Source organism: Heteronotia binoei, chromosome 3 (assembly GCF_032191835.1).
Source record: "Heteronotia binoei isolate CCM8104 ecotype False Entrance Well chromosome 3, APGP_CSIRO_Hbin_v1, whole genome shotgun sequence".
Classification (NCBI taxonomy): domain Eukaryota; kingdom Metazoa; phylum Chordata; class Lepidosauria; order Squamata; family Gekkonidae; genus Heteronotia; species Heteronotia binoei.
In genome coordinates, this window is record NC_083225.1 from 24,184,759 (window position 1) to 24,198,344 (window position 13,586).

A 13,586-nucleotide genomic window follows, 5' to 3' on the forward strand; every position below is an offset into this window, starting at 1 on the left:
AGAAAAGTAGGCAGTAGGCATTAATTTGCCTTTCACTACCCCGAACAGAAGTTCCAGCCTGCTCCCGTTATGAGAAGCAGCTCAGCTCAGCATTTTCCTCCCCCGGAAGTCACCCTCCAACCAAGAGGTGTTAACACCTCAGAACACTGGTATGTTATGCCACTGGTATGATAGCGGTTTACAAGATAATGCATGGGATGGAGAAAGTAGAGAAAGAAGTACTTTTCTCCCTTTCTCACAATACAAGAACTCGTGGGCATTCGATGAAATTGCTGAGCAGCCAGGTTAAAACGGATAAAAGGAAGTACTTCTTCACCCAAAGGGTGATTGGCATGTGGAATTCACTGCCACAGGAGGTGGTGGCGGCCACAAGCATAGCCACCTTCAAGAGGGGTTTAGATAAAAATATGGAGCAGAGGTCCATCAGTGGCTATTAGCCACAGTGTGTGTGTATATATAAATTTTTTTGCCACTGTGTGACACAGAGTGTTGGGCTGGATGGGCCATTGGCCTGATCCAACATGGCTTCTCTTAAGTTGTTATCCCTTACGGCTGTCAAGGATGCTCTGTATCCAGCAAAGAGTATCCTTTCCCCTTCTTCCAAGCTGCAAAGATGCCTAGACCAGACTGTTTTTCATCACAGGACCACCGCATGTTGATTGAGAATGCTTATAGAGATAGGTTGAGACTTGGGATACTCCCTCGCAGTGTGAATTGGAGATGATGGTGGAATAGCGCAGTTTGGTGTGGGATTATGCATGGGATAGGGAAGGGAGAGAAAGAGTACTTTTCTCCCTTTCTCACAATACGAGAACTCGTGGGCATTCAATGACATTGCTGAGCAATCGGGTTAGAACAGATGAAAGGAAGTACTTCTTCACCCAAAGGGTGATTAACACATGAAATTCACTGCCACAGGAGATGGTGGTGGCTGCAAGCATAGATAGCTTCAAGAGGGGATTGGATAAACATATGGAGCAGAGGTCCTCAGTGGCTATAACCACAGGGTATAGATGGAACTCTCTGTCTGGGTCAGTGATTCTGTATTCTTGGTGCTTGCGGGGGGTGGGCAACAGTGGGATGGCTTCTAGTATCCTGGCCCCACTGATGGACCTCCTGATGGCGCCTGGGTTTTTTTGACCACTCTGCGGCACAGAGTGTTGGGCTGGATGGACCATTGGCCTGATCCAACATGGCTCCTCTTATGTTCTTATGTTCAGGGCTAGACATGACAGGAAAAACCAGTCTTAACAATCCTCCTTCATAATAAACACCCTTAAATAAAAGTTTAAGGCAAGAAACTCTTAAACACACACAAGGTGGTTCCTCACTACTTTCATTACTTACATACCGTACTCTACATATCAAAAAGTTAATGAATATATCATTATGCCTCATTTTTCTACAGCAGGTGGTCTACTCACATTACAATAGCTTAGAAGAGTCACATATGTGTCCACGCAGATGTATGCCCATCCTTGACATTTCACACACACACACACACACACACACACAAAAGATGTGCTATAAAAAGCAGATGAAAAACATCTGCAAACAGTTGACGGCTTTGGCGCTAGCCAGTACGTGCCTACCGATTTTATTTCAACCAGCTCTTTGCAGCCATAAAGTCTAGAACGTTGGATTGTGTGTGTGTGTGTGTTTGTGTGAAAGCTGAGCTTGTTTACAGATGAATTCTTTGCAGCCTGCTACGGACAGTCTAGCCTTTAATCCGAAAAAAAAAGTGCCCTGGTTCAGCATGTCTTCGGTATTGTGCGATACTGAAGGATTTCATGTAGTACAAAAACCTCGCTGAAATCCCTTTAGCTTCTAAGAACCTCAGGATCACTTCTGAGTCTGTTCCATTAGATTCCACTTTTGCAGGAGCATTGTTCATTTTTTTATAACTTTTAAAAAGTGAACGGGCTCTGGGATGGATGGCATTGAGGCAGGGGGGCAGGCTTGTTCTTCCTCTAGCTGATTGCATGGTGCTTAATCGCCGGTGTTTTATGGCCGCCTTAATTTTTCAATCAGCCGCAACACATTCTGGAGAAAAACAGTAAACTCGCCCTGCATTTCTCCGTCTCTTTGCCTTGAAATTTGCCATCTCACGGCGGCAACAGCAGAGATGAAGCACCAGGTACACCTGTGCCTCGGGAGCCCCGTGGTCCAGAGTGGTCAGCTGCTGTACTGCAGTCTGAGCTGTGCTCACGACCTGAGTTTGATCTCGGCGGAAGCTGGGTTCAGGTAGCTGGATCATCGTTGACTCAGCCTTCCATCCTTTCGAAGTCAGTAAAAGGAGTACCCAGCTTGCTGGGGGGAAAGTGTAGAAGACTGGGGAAGGCAATGGAAAACACCCCGTAAAAAAGTCTGCTGTGAAAATGTCCTGATGTGATGTCACCCCATGGGTTGGTAATGACTTGGGGACTACTTTTACTTTATAACACAGGGGTGTCAAACATGTGGCCAGGGGCCAAATTAGGCCTCCGTAGGGCTCCTATCAGGCCCCCCAAGCAACTGGCTGTCATCTGCTTCCTTCTCCCTCTCTCTTGCTTCCTTCTGCATCTCAGCTTGCTTTGCAAGGCTTGCTCAATCGCACAGGAGCTGCAGAGCAAAATCTCTATTTTCTCCATCGGCTGAGGCTCCTCCTGAGGGGAGAAAGGAGGGGAGGGAGAGCTTGCTTTGCCAGACTCTCTAAATCGCACAGCAGAGCTACTGAGCCAAGCCTCTCTTCCTTCTGTTGGCTGAAGCTCCTTCACCTCCTGGTCTCCTGGGGAAGGAAGGAAAGAGCCGGAGCTTCTTTTGCCCAGTTCCCTGGATGCCATGGGAGAGATACAAAGAAAACACCTTTAAGACCAACTAGTGCTAGTGCTTTAAGCATGTTTTATTTTAAGTTTTTTTTTTTTAAAAAAATCTTTCATTGTGTTTGTATGTGTCCTTTATAAAGTTTATATCTCTACCTAACATTACATTTTATGACACATGGCCCAGCCTGGCATGATCTCATTTATGTCAGATTCAGCCCTCATAACAAATGAGTTTGACACCCCTGTTTTATGCCCATTGCCTTTTCCATCAATGTGCAAGGAGGCATAAGTGCATTGGGCTTGCCCACATCTCTATGTGAATGCCAGCTTGTGAGCATTTGCACAAAATAAGGGGTCTTAGCATTGAAGCAGTCAAATAGAGAACCGCTAAGTAACAATTTTATATTATGCTCAAACAAATTTATATATTTAAAACCAGTGTATACAATTGCAACATCACTTTTCTGCGTCTTCCCTCCAAAAAATAAAGTCCATAACACAGTCAATGCATGTCCAGAAATTCTTTCCAATGGAGGGATCAGGAAATCTTTACAGCCTTCATAAGATGCCCCTTCTAGATTCCAAGACGTTTCAATTCTGTTCTTCTTCAGTTGTCGGGCTGTTAAATGGAACCCGATTTCAAAGGACTTCTCATACAGATGTGCTTACAACAATGAATCAATGCGTTCTCAATGTGGCCAGAAATACAGGGGAAGACTTGCTGGACTTGACCAAAAAAAAGTCCTATGAGGAAATCATATTGCAAACAATACCTTTTAAACAGGACACGGTCTGGAACACAAGGAAAGTCACTCCACTTTAAAAGAAGTTGGGCGGCATTAGAAGGTCAACAGAGAAGGGTTTCATAGGTGGTGCCAAGACTGGTACGAAAGGCAACCTGCCAGCAAAAACAACTCGCATACAAGTCTGAGGGAGGCAAATGGAAGATATGCAACTGTGTATTCACTACAACAGAGAGATATGCTTTGTCAGGTTACTCATTCAAGAGGCCTATCTTTTTCAGAGTGTGTTTTTTATGTAAGGGGAATGTTCTTTATATCATTCTATACATTCTCTTTCATTGATAAAAGTGTTTACATGGTACTATGGGAGAGAAGGCCTGTGGCGCAGAGTGGTAAAGCTGCAGTACTGCAGTCGGAGCTCTAAATTCTTCAAAGCAGCCAAATCACAATTCACATGTTATGCATCTGGTCTAAACAGGGCTTTTTTTGTAGCAGGAACTCCTTTCCCTATTTGGCCACACCCCTCCCCGATGTAGCCAATCCTCCTGGAGCTTACAGTAGGCCCTGTACTAAGAGCCCTGTAAGCTCTTGGAGGATTGGCTACATCAGGGGTGTGTGGCCTAATACGCAAAGGAGTTCCTGCTACAAAAAAAGCCCTTGGTCCAAACAATCCTGATTATATGCTCAGAACCCTTCAGGAGCTTTTCTACATTTGTGTTTCTGGCTTTCTGGGGGTTCTTGGAGAAATACTAGAATGCAGGGGTGGAATTCTAGCAGGAGCTCCTTTGCATGTTACACCACACCCCCTGATGTAGCCAATTCTCCAAGAGCTTACAAAAAAGAGCCTTGTAAGCTCCAGGAGAATTGGCTACATCAGGTGGTGTGGTGTAACATGCAAAGGAGCTCCTGCTAGAATTCCACCCCTGCTAGAATGTCTTCCACATGTAGTTTTCTTCATGGATACTTCTGCAAGTCAGGCAGGTGGGGATGGAACCAGAGTTATTTGGTTTCAAACGCCCATTGGCTACCTTGCCCACCAGCCCCAGTAGATACCACTTGCCATTGATGAAGAGAGAAAATTGGAAAGTTTATTAAAAAAAAGAAATGAGGGAAAATTATCTCCTATTTCTTCCCCGCCTTCGGCTTTCGGGAAAAGGGAGCAGAGAAGTTTCACTTGATGGACTTGATGTCTCTTGAATTTGAGCCGTATGGATTTGAGCCATAGCATCAAGAAGACAACAAGCCTGAAGATGGTGGGTCGATCCATGGACAGATGCAGTACTATTCTTCCAGCCTAGCCAAAAAGGCCAGCAGCGATTTTTGAAGTAAATACGTAAGATTAGGGTTGCCAAATTCAACTCTAGAAATATCAGGGGACTTTCGGGGTGGAGCCAGGAGACATTGGGGTGGAGCCAGGAACAAGGTTGTGACAAGCACAATCGAATTCCAAAGGGAATTCTGGCCATCACATTTCAAGGGACCACACACTTTTTAAATGCCTTCCCTCCACTGGAAATAATGAAGAATAGGGGCACCTTTTGGGGGGGCTCATAAAATTGGGCCCCCTGGTCCAATGTTTTTGAAACTTTGAGATTGTTTTGAGGAGACATACTGGATGCTATGCTGAAAATCTGGTGCTTCTACAACAAAAAACAGCCCTCCCCCAAGCCCCCAATACCCATGTATTAATTCCCATTCTCTGGGAATCGATCTCCAAAGGGAATAATGGAATGCCAGCAGACATTTCCTTCCCTGCCCCCCCCACTTTCTGCTATCCCAGAAGTGGGGGGAGGGCCTCCAAACCAGAGGATCCCCTGGTCGTGAGCACAGGTGAGATGCATGCAAGAAAAATAGGGAAGCTATATATAAATGTCCCCCGTCAAAATCCATTGTTCAGAAGAACAAGACTGCAAATTTATACCCTGCCCTTCTCAGAGCAGCTTACAATCTCTTATATCTTCTCCCCCCACAACAGACACCCTGTGAGGTGGATGGGGCTGAGAGAGCTCTCCCAGAAGCTGCCCTTTCAAGGACAACTCCTGCGAGAGCTAAGGCTGACCCAAGGCCATTCCAGCAGCTGCAAGTGGAGGAGTGGGAAATCAAACCCAGTTCTCCCAGATAAGAGTCCGCACACTTAACCACTACACCCATCTGACTTCGCATTGGTTGGATCACCCCCCTCTTCTTTCCCCTTCCACTTTTGGGGAGCAAATTGAAAATGCTATCAAAACAGCGATGATGTCATGTGAACAGGTTTTAGGCAGTGCTCAATATGTCCCAAGGAGTTATAGTCAGATATTCTGACAGCTGTTATGACAGACCTTAACTATAAATATATCAGCGCCAGGAGGCAAGCCTTCATTTTGAGAACAAATAGAGAAAGCAAGTTTTTTATTATGCTTTATTTTATATATATATATATATATAGCCTTTATTTGATTCACCCTTTTCCACCCAACTGAAAGCAGTTGTGTTCAGCATTTTTGACTTTCAGAAAAATAGCTTCGTTTTTCTCTTTATGTTTCATTTTCATTTTCCCTCCCTCGCAAAAATTAGAATCTGTGTGGCAGCCACTTAGTATAGTCTCGCTATGTTTTGAGCATTTGATCGTAAATTACTTGCAAGGAAATTCAGAGCCATAAGTGAAAGGTATGGCAATCCGTCATTTCCTTTTAATTGTAGCCTCCAGTCATACAGTCTAAGTTCAGAACTTTTGAAACAAAAATTACAGCCTTAATCCAGACAGAAAGATATGTAGCCCACCTAAATGGAATGTAGATGATGTCTGCTGAATGGGGATATTTTATTCTCAGGGTCGGTCCTTCCACTAGACAAATTAGGCAAATTGGATGCCCCCCATGTGACTTGCAGAAGACTTCCCCGATCTCCTGCCAGCTTTCTCGCTCTTGTGCTGGCTTTCTCACTCTTGCGCCGGCTTTCTTGCTTACCTGTCAACTTTCCTGCTCACCTGCCGCCTTTCTCCCCCACCCACTGGCTTTCTTGCTGGCCTGGTTCAGCACTTGAAAGGGCCCTTCTCTTGAAAGGGCTCTTTCAAGAGAAGCCCAGGACAAATAGATCCACTGGAGACAAGAGCACAGCCAATTGAAATAATTTACCCCTTTGGTGAGCTGCCTGAAGAAGGAAACTCCGAAAAGAGGACAGAAGTGCAGTACGTTTGCAGCCACACCTGTTTTGGGAAGCAGTCATATCCATTTTGGAATTTCTTGGACTTTGTGTAACTCTGCAAACAAAGAGAGAACATTGTACAGTTTTTTGTAGTAGGGAATTTTTGGAATACCACTGAATATTGTTTAGTACAAAAATTGTTTTGGTATTATACGCAGTAGTAAAAACCCTCACAGAGTGTTCTATATTTATTTGCCCAGGGCACCAGAGAGGCAAGGGACGGCCCTGTTTATACCCCACCCTTCACAACCCAAAAGAGTCTCAGAGCGGCTTACAATCTCCTTCCCCTTCCCTTCCCTACAAAGACAACTCTGTGAGGTAGGTGGGGCTGAGAGAGCTCTCCCAGAACTCCTCTTGAGCAGAGCAGCTCCGAGAGAACTTGTGGCTGACCCAAGGTCACTCCAGCAGGTGCAAGTGGAGGAGTGCGGAATCAAACCTGGTTCTCCCAGATAACAGTTCACACACTTAACCACTACACCAAATTGTGTACAGCTAACCACTACACCAATGTGGCTCTCTGTGAGCTGTGGAGTGAAGTGGGTAGTATCGCTGTCCTGAACGGTCAATATGAATGACTTAGGCTTCTAGACGTGATGTCTTCCCAGCCAACGTTCAGTAACATAACAATATGCAAGGAAAAAGGGAAAGGTCCCCTGTGCAAGCATCAGTCGTTTCCGACTCTGGGGTGATGTTGCTTTCACAATGTTTTTACAGCAGACTTTTTACGGGGTGGTTTGTCATTGCCTTCCCCAGTCATCTACGCTTTCCCCCAAGCAAGCTGGGTACTCATTTTACCGACCTCAGAAGGATGGAAGGCTAAGTCAACCTTGAGCTGGCTACCCGAAAACCCAACTTCCGCCAGGATCGAACTCAGGTCGTGAGCAGAGCTTAGGACTGCAGTACTGCAGCTTTAACACTTATGCTGTAGACCTATATTAAAAAGTTGTTCCAAAACCACATTACATATTTGTGCACCTGCTTTTCCTACAGTTCTAATGATCTGTAATAGCCAAAGTAATCTGACTGCAACGTATTAAGCAATTAGAAAGTCATAAATCAACAATCATAAAGAAGTGCATAATGAAACTTTGAAATGGTTTCCCACGCCGCGTGGCAAAATAGTCGCATCTTGAAATCTATGCGCTTTGCACGTTGCCTTGGAAAGGTGTGCATTTGGAGGGGAAACGAAATTAAAACCCTCTTTTTCGACAGGCTCTACCCCCTTTGGAGTTGTGTACCCTGAGGATACCTGAGAAGTGTCCAATTACTGTTCAGAGAGAAAAGAACTGCCATGGATTGCTGGAACGCACACCTTGTGAGGGAAAAGAATCTTCATGATTTTAAAAAGGGAAAACGTGCTCAGAAATACACCAGGGAGGTGTTTCTCACAGAAGCATCTTCATTTCTCATCCTGCCGCATTTTATCCTTCGCATTACCAGTGACATTATACTAATTATCATCAGACTTGTCTTATGGGCCAGAGAGAAATGATCCAAGCTTTAGGCTAATTAGAGCATTATTCCCAGGCACAATACATATGCATCAGTTCTAGAGTTATGCTCATTTGGCTTGTTTTTAATGCTGCTTTATCAGTAACGGGGGCAGCCTGAATAGACCAGATTAACCCAAGCTTGTCAGAACTCAGAAGCTAAGACCTCACGACTAGTGTTTGGATGGGAAGCCAAGCAAGGAAGTCAATGGCAAGCCACCCAATGGGGAGGGGCTGTGGCACAGCGATAAAGCACCTGTTTTGCACGCAGGAGATCCCAGGTTCAATCCCCAGCATCCCCAGCTAAAAGAATCAGGTAGGAGGTGAAGTGAAAGACCTCTGCGTGAGACATTGGAGAGCTGCTGCCAGGCTGAGTAGACAATACTGATTTTGATGGGAATGACTTGGGCCGCGGTCAGACGCACCATTTAATCCATCAGCAAGGCGTTCCTGTTTTGTCCATCCTTATTTGAAACGTTGTTGCCCAATCAGACATCCCAAACATAATCCACCTTGCCGAGTGCCTGTCCCGTCGTTGACCGATCAGACGGCCCGGCCTTTGCGCATGTGCATAAACAATGCCGCTGATTGGCTTAACCGCCTATTTTCTAGAAATACGGACTAAATAATGATTGTGTCACAAAATTAAAAAAAGAAACATTTGCAGTTGCTCGGAATGCATCTGTTGTGGTGCTTAAAGCACCCAGGAGCCCCTGCCGCCTTTCGCTGGTCCTTTTTGCATTTACAACCGGATTTTATCCACTATCAAAAAAGTCCTACAGTAAGTCACAGCATGACGGGATACCCACAGCTCACCGACTACTCCCAGATGTTGTCGTCTGGACGTGCACTTTCAATCCGAAGAGCATGCGCTGCTGTGTCGGATAAAAATGTACGTCTGACCGCAGCCTTGGTACAGGGGTGGCCAAACTTGCTTAATGCAAGAGCCACATAGAATAAATGTCAGATATTTGAGAGAAGGAAGGAAGGAAGGAAAATAGATGGGGAGAGGGAGGGAGAGGAAGAAAGAAAGCAACTTTAAATGCCTTCTCCAAGCTGCTGGCTGACTTGGCTTGGAGAAGTGATTTAAAGAGAGAAATGCCTTCTCCAAGCCGGCCAGCAGGTCAGTGGGGGCCTCAAGAACCACACGATATGTGTGAAAGAGCCACATGTGGCTCCTGAGCCACAGTTTGGCTACCCCTGACTCAGTATAAGGAAGTTTTACATGTTCATGTGTTCACTTTTGCTCAGGGCTTTTTTTGTAGCAGGAACTCCTCTGCATATTAGGCCACGTCCCCCTGATGTAGCCAATCCTCTAACTGCTTACAGAGCTTTTAGTGCAGGGCCTACTGTAAGCTCCAGGGGGATTGGCTACATCAGAGCTGTGTGGCCTAATATGTGTGTGGCCTAACATGCAGAGGAGTTCCTGCTACAAAAAAAGCCGTGTTCCCTTGAAAATCACCATAAGGGTTCACATTAAGTCAGTTGTATCTTGGCAGCACTTTATTATTATCGTCAGCAGCAGCAGCAGCAACGACAACAGCAGCAACCATCTTATGGAAACCTAACCATGTCCTCCTAAGCAGCTCTACTTGGAGTCCTATTCAGGTCTATTCAACGGTGGCTTACTCCCAAGTGAGTGTTCTTAGAACGGCAGTGTAATTAAGTCAACTGTTTCCCCCTTTGTTTGACTGCTGATAAACTCCCTTTTTGAAACAAGGCCAGCATCGTCATACTCTGAGCTAGGACAGCTGCCCCTGCTTTTATGGGGGGGGGGGCACTGCCGCAGAATCCCCTCCCGTGCATCTCCTGTGATATCCACTCTAGGGTTCCCGGACCCCAGTCTGGGTGGGGGATCCTCCAGTATTGGGGGCTTCTGCCCACTGGCAGCCAGCTGGCCAGTGTGGGGAAGCCCCAGGGCTTTTTTTGTAGCAGGAGTTCCTTTGCATATTAGGCCACACCCCTCTCATGTAGCCAATCCTTCAAGAGCTTGCAGGGCCTACTGTAAGCTCCAGGAAGATTGGCTACATCAGGGGTGTGTGGCCTAAGATGAAAAGGAGTTCCTGCTACACACAAAAAAAAAACAACCCTGGGAAGCCCCACTTCCAGACTCCAATGTCAACATGTGACATCCCTGACTCAGTGACATGGTGGCACTCTGCTTTTTGGGCAAAACTTTATTTTAACCATAGAGTTTGCACAAAAAGAAGAGTTGCCCCTGACATGATGCCATCACTTTCACGTGACATCATCACATCAGGGATGTCCCCGCCCACTCCTGGACTGCCCCTCCAAATCCCCCTGCCAGCTCAGAAATTGCACCTGGCAAACCTAATCTGCACTCCTGTCCTTTCCTTTCCTGCTTGTGAGTAAGGCTGCCAAGCTCTCAGGTGGGGCAGGGGTTCTCCCGCCCTGGAGGTCCCTGACCTGCTGGCCTACAGAGGGCCGGGGGGGTGGGATCTCCACCGGACGTTGCTGGCACAATGATGTCACTCACAAGTGACGTCATCATGCCGGCGACATCGCGTGCCAGCCACTCTAGGAGCTTCCGGGAAAACTCCATGGTTTTCCCGGACACTCTAGCAATTTGGGAGGGAAACTCTATAGTGCTTTGTCACCTAAATGCTCCTGTGTGAAGGGTTGCCAGGTCCTCCTTGGCCATGGGCAGGAGATGGGGAGTATAAGTTTGCCAGATCCAGGTTGAGAAACTCCTGGGGAATTGGAGGTGTAGCTTGGGGAGCAAAGGGACTTCAGTGGGGTACGATGCCACAGAGTCCACCCTCCAAAGCATTCATTTTCTCCACAGGAACTGATCTCCTGGAGGAGAAATTGGAGTCTGGAGCTGTAATTCTGGGGGGTCCTCTGGTCCCTCCTGGAGACTGGCATCCCTAGAACGTCTGAGTGCCAGCATACCTGTTTGCTTAGCCCTCTTTGCTGGAAAAACACTAGTAAAAATGTCACACACACACACACACACACACACACCCCAGGCTCCAGTCATTCCACTTAAGCAATACATTCCTGTTGTCTGTCTCCCTGCCGTCAGGAGAACGGCTGTTCTGCTTTCTCAGATATGCTTGCTCTGCTCTTTTACAGGTCTCTGGCTTCCCACCCGTCAAACCGTTTTGCTGTCGTACAGAAACATGCCAAGTGGATTGCGCACTGTCAAAATGCTCCTTCTACCCAAGTAAACAATTCTTTTGCCAAAGTAGCCAGTAGCGAAGAGGGCAAGAGTGTCAAACAAACACATTTATGAGGCTGGGAAAGTCAGCAAAAAGGGGGGTTTATATGTAAACAGGCCTCATTTTGGGCAGGAGCTCATAAGACGGAGCTCTGGAACATCTAAATTTTATTGTGCTTTTTCTTTCTTACCGTCCCCCCCCCCCCCAAAAAAAACTTGCTTCTGGGCTCCATTGTTCAAACCCCCTGTGAGAATTTTGCTGAACTCTTAAGATTTGACTAAATTTCTATTATTTTCTCCTAGAAAAAAATGGGGAAATAACCAAAAACATATAAAGCAAACAGATGGAAATCTTCCTCATGCCACTGTGGCCAAATAGGAGAAAGTAATTTAGAAAGTATGATAGGAATAAAGTTTTATTATGACAATTATAATTCAAGAGGCATTTTAAGGCAGATATCATTTAGTCCACCTTCTGATGGTGTCCAGGGTGTGTGGCATATGCAAATAAGTTATGCAAATGAGCTCTGGCACCTTTTTTCTACAAAATGACCCCTGTATGTAGAGAATGATTGTCAGTGTTCTAGAAGTACCAGATTCTTTGTTGCTTGGGAAGGTCTGAAAACTCTTCAAAATTGTCAGCATTTCAGGCAACGGCTGGCAATAAAACCAATGTAAGTTTGTGGTATAGTTTTGCTCTTATTGCCAGTTGTTTTAACCCTGCCTGGCAACTAACCTCCCACCCTCTCTCTACCAATATGTAATGGTTACGAAACGAAGAAACCCTACTTATAGTCTACTTATACTATGAACCAGGGGTGGAATTCTAGCAGGAGCTCCTTTGCATATTAGGCCACACACCCCTGATGCAGCCAATCCTCCAAGAGCTTACAAAAAAGAGCCTTGTAAGCTCATGGAGGATTGGCTGCATCAGGGGTGTGTGGCCTAATATGCAAAGGAGCTCCTGCTAGAATTCCACCCCTGCTATGAACAATGTTTTAGTTTATAATTTTTTAATTATTGTGTGTGTATGTGTGTTCATGTGTGTGTGCTTGCATGCCTAGAATCAGGGCTTTTTTGTAGCAGGAACTCCTTTGCATATTAGGCCAGACCCCCTGATGTAGCCAATCCTCCAAGAGCTTACAGGGTTCTTAGTACAGGGTCTATTGTAAGCTCCAGGAGGATTGGCTACATCAAAGGTGTGGCCTAATATGCAAAGAAGTTCCTGCTACAAAAAAAGGCCCTGCCTAGAAATCAAGGTGACTACTGAGGCTAGGGTATTTTTCAGAGATGTGGCTTGTATTGCCTGCCTTTGCATCCCCACCCTGGTATTCCAAGGGGGTCTCCCGTCCAAATACTTGGCAGGGTTGGTCCTGCTTAGCTTCTGAGATTTGACAAGAACAGGCTTGCCTGGGCTATCCAGGTCAGGACTCTATTAACATTTTTTGTTGCTCAATACTGTCAAAAGTGTCACTGTCTGCTGCTGTTTTCCAGATTTTGTACTACTTCTCTCTGCGTGCCACTTTCACAGACCAAAGCAAGACCTGCATGCATGGGAACTGAGAACAACTGACTTGTGACAGTCACAGAGGGTGGGGACCACAAACTCAGTCTCCGTCAACTCTGGGTAAATCACAGTATCAAGAAAGATAGTTGCACTGAGTCCTTTTTTTGTAGCAGGAACTCCTTTGCACAGGGGTGGAATTCTGGCAGGAGCTCCTTTGCGCATTAGGCCCCACCCCTCTAATGTAGCCCATCTCCCAAGAGCTTGCAAAAAAGAGCCTTGTTAGCTCTTGGAAGATGGGCTACATCAGGGGTGTGTGGCCTAGCATGCAAAGGAGCTTCTGCTAAAATTCCACCTGCTAGAATTCCACCCCTGCCTTTGCATATTAGCCCACACACCCCTGATGCAGCCAATCTTCCAAGAGCTTACAGTAGGCCCTCTAAGAAGAGCCCTGTAAACTCTTGGAGGATTGGCTACATCAAGGGTGTGTGGCCTAATATGCAAAGGAGTTCCTGCTACGAAGAAAGCCCTGGTTGCAGTGTATTTTTATGAGGTACCCCTCTCACACTGGCCTACTGGCCAGTGCAATTGTTTTTTTCCACAATGTGAAGTGGTTGAAGTCCAAGGACTTTGGTTTCAGTAGGCTGTTAGCTTCACTGATTTTTCAATACGCCTCAA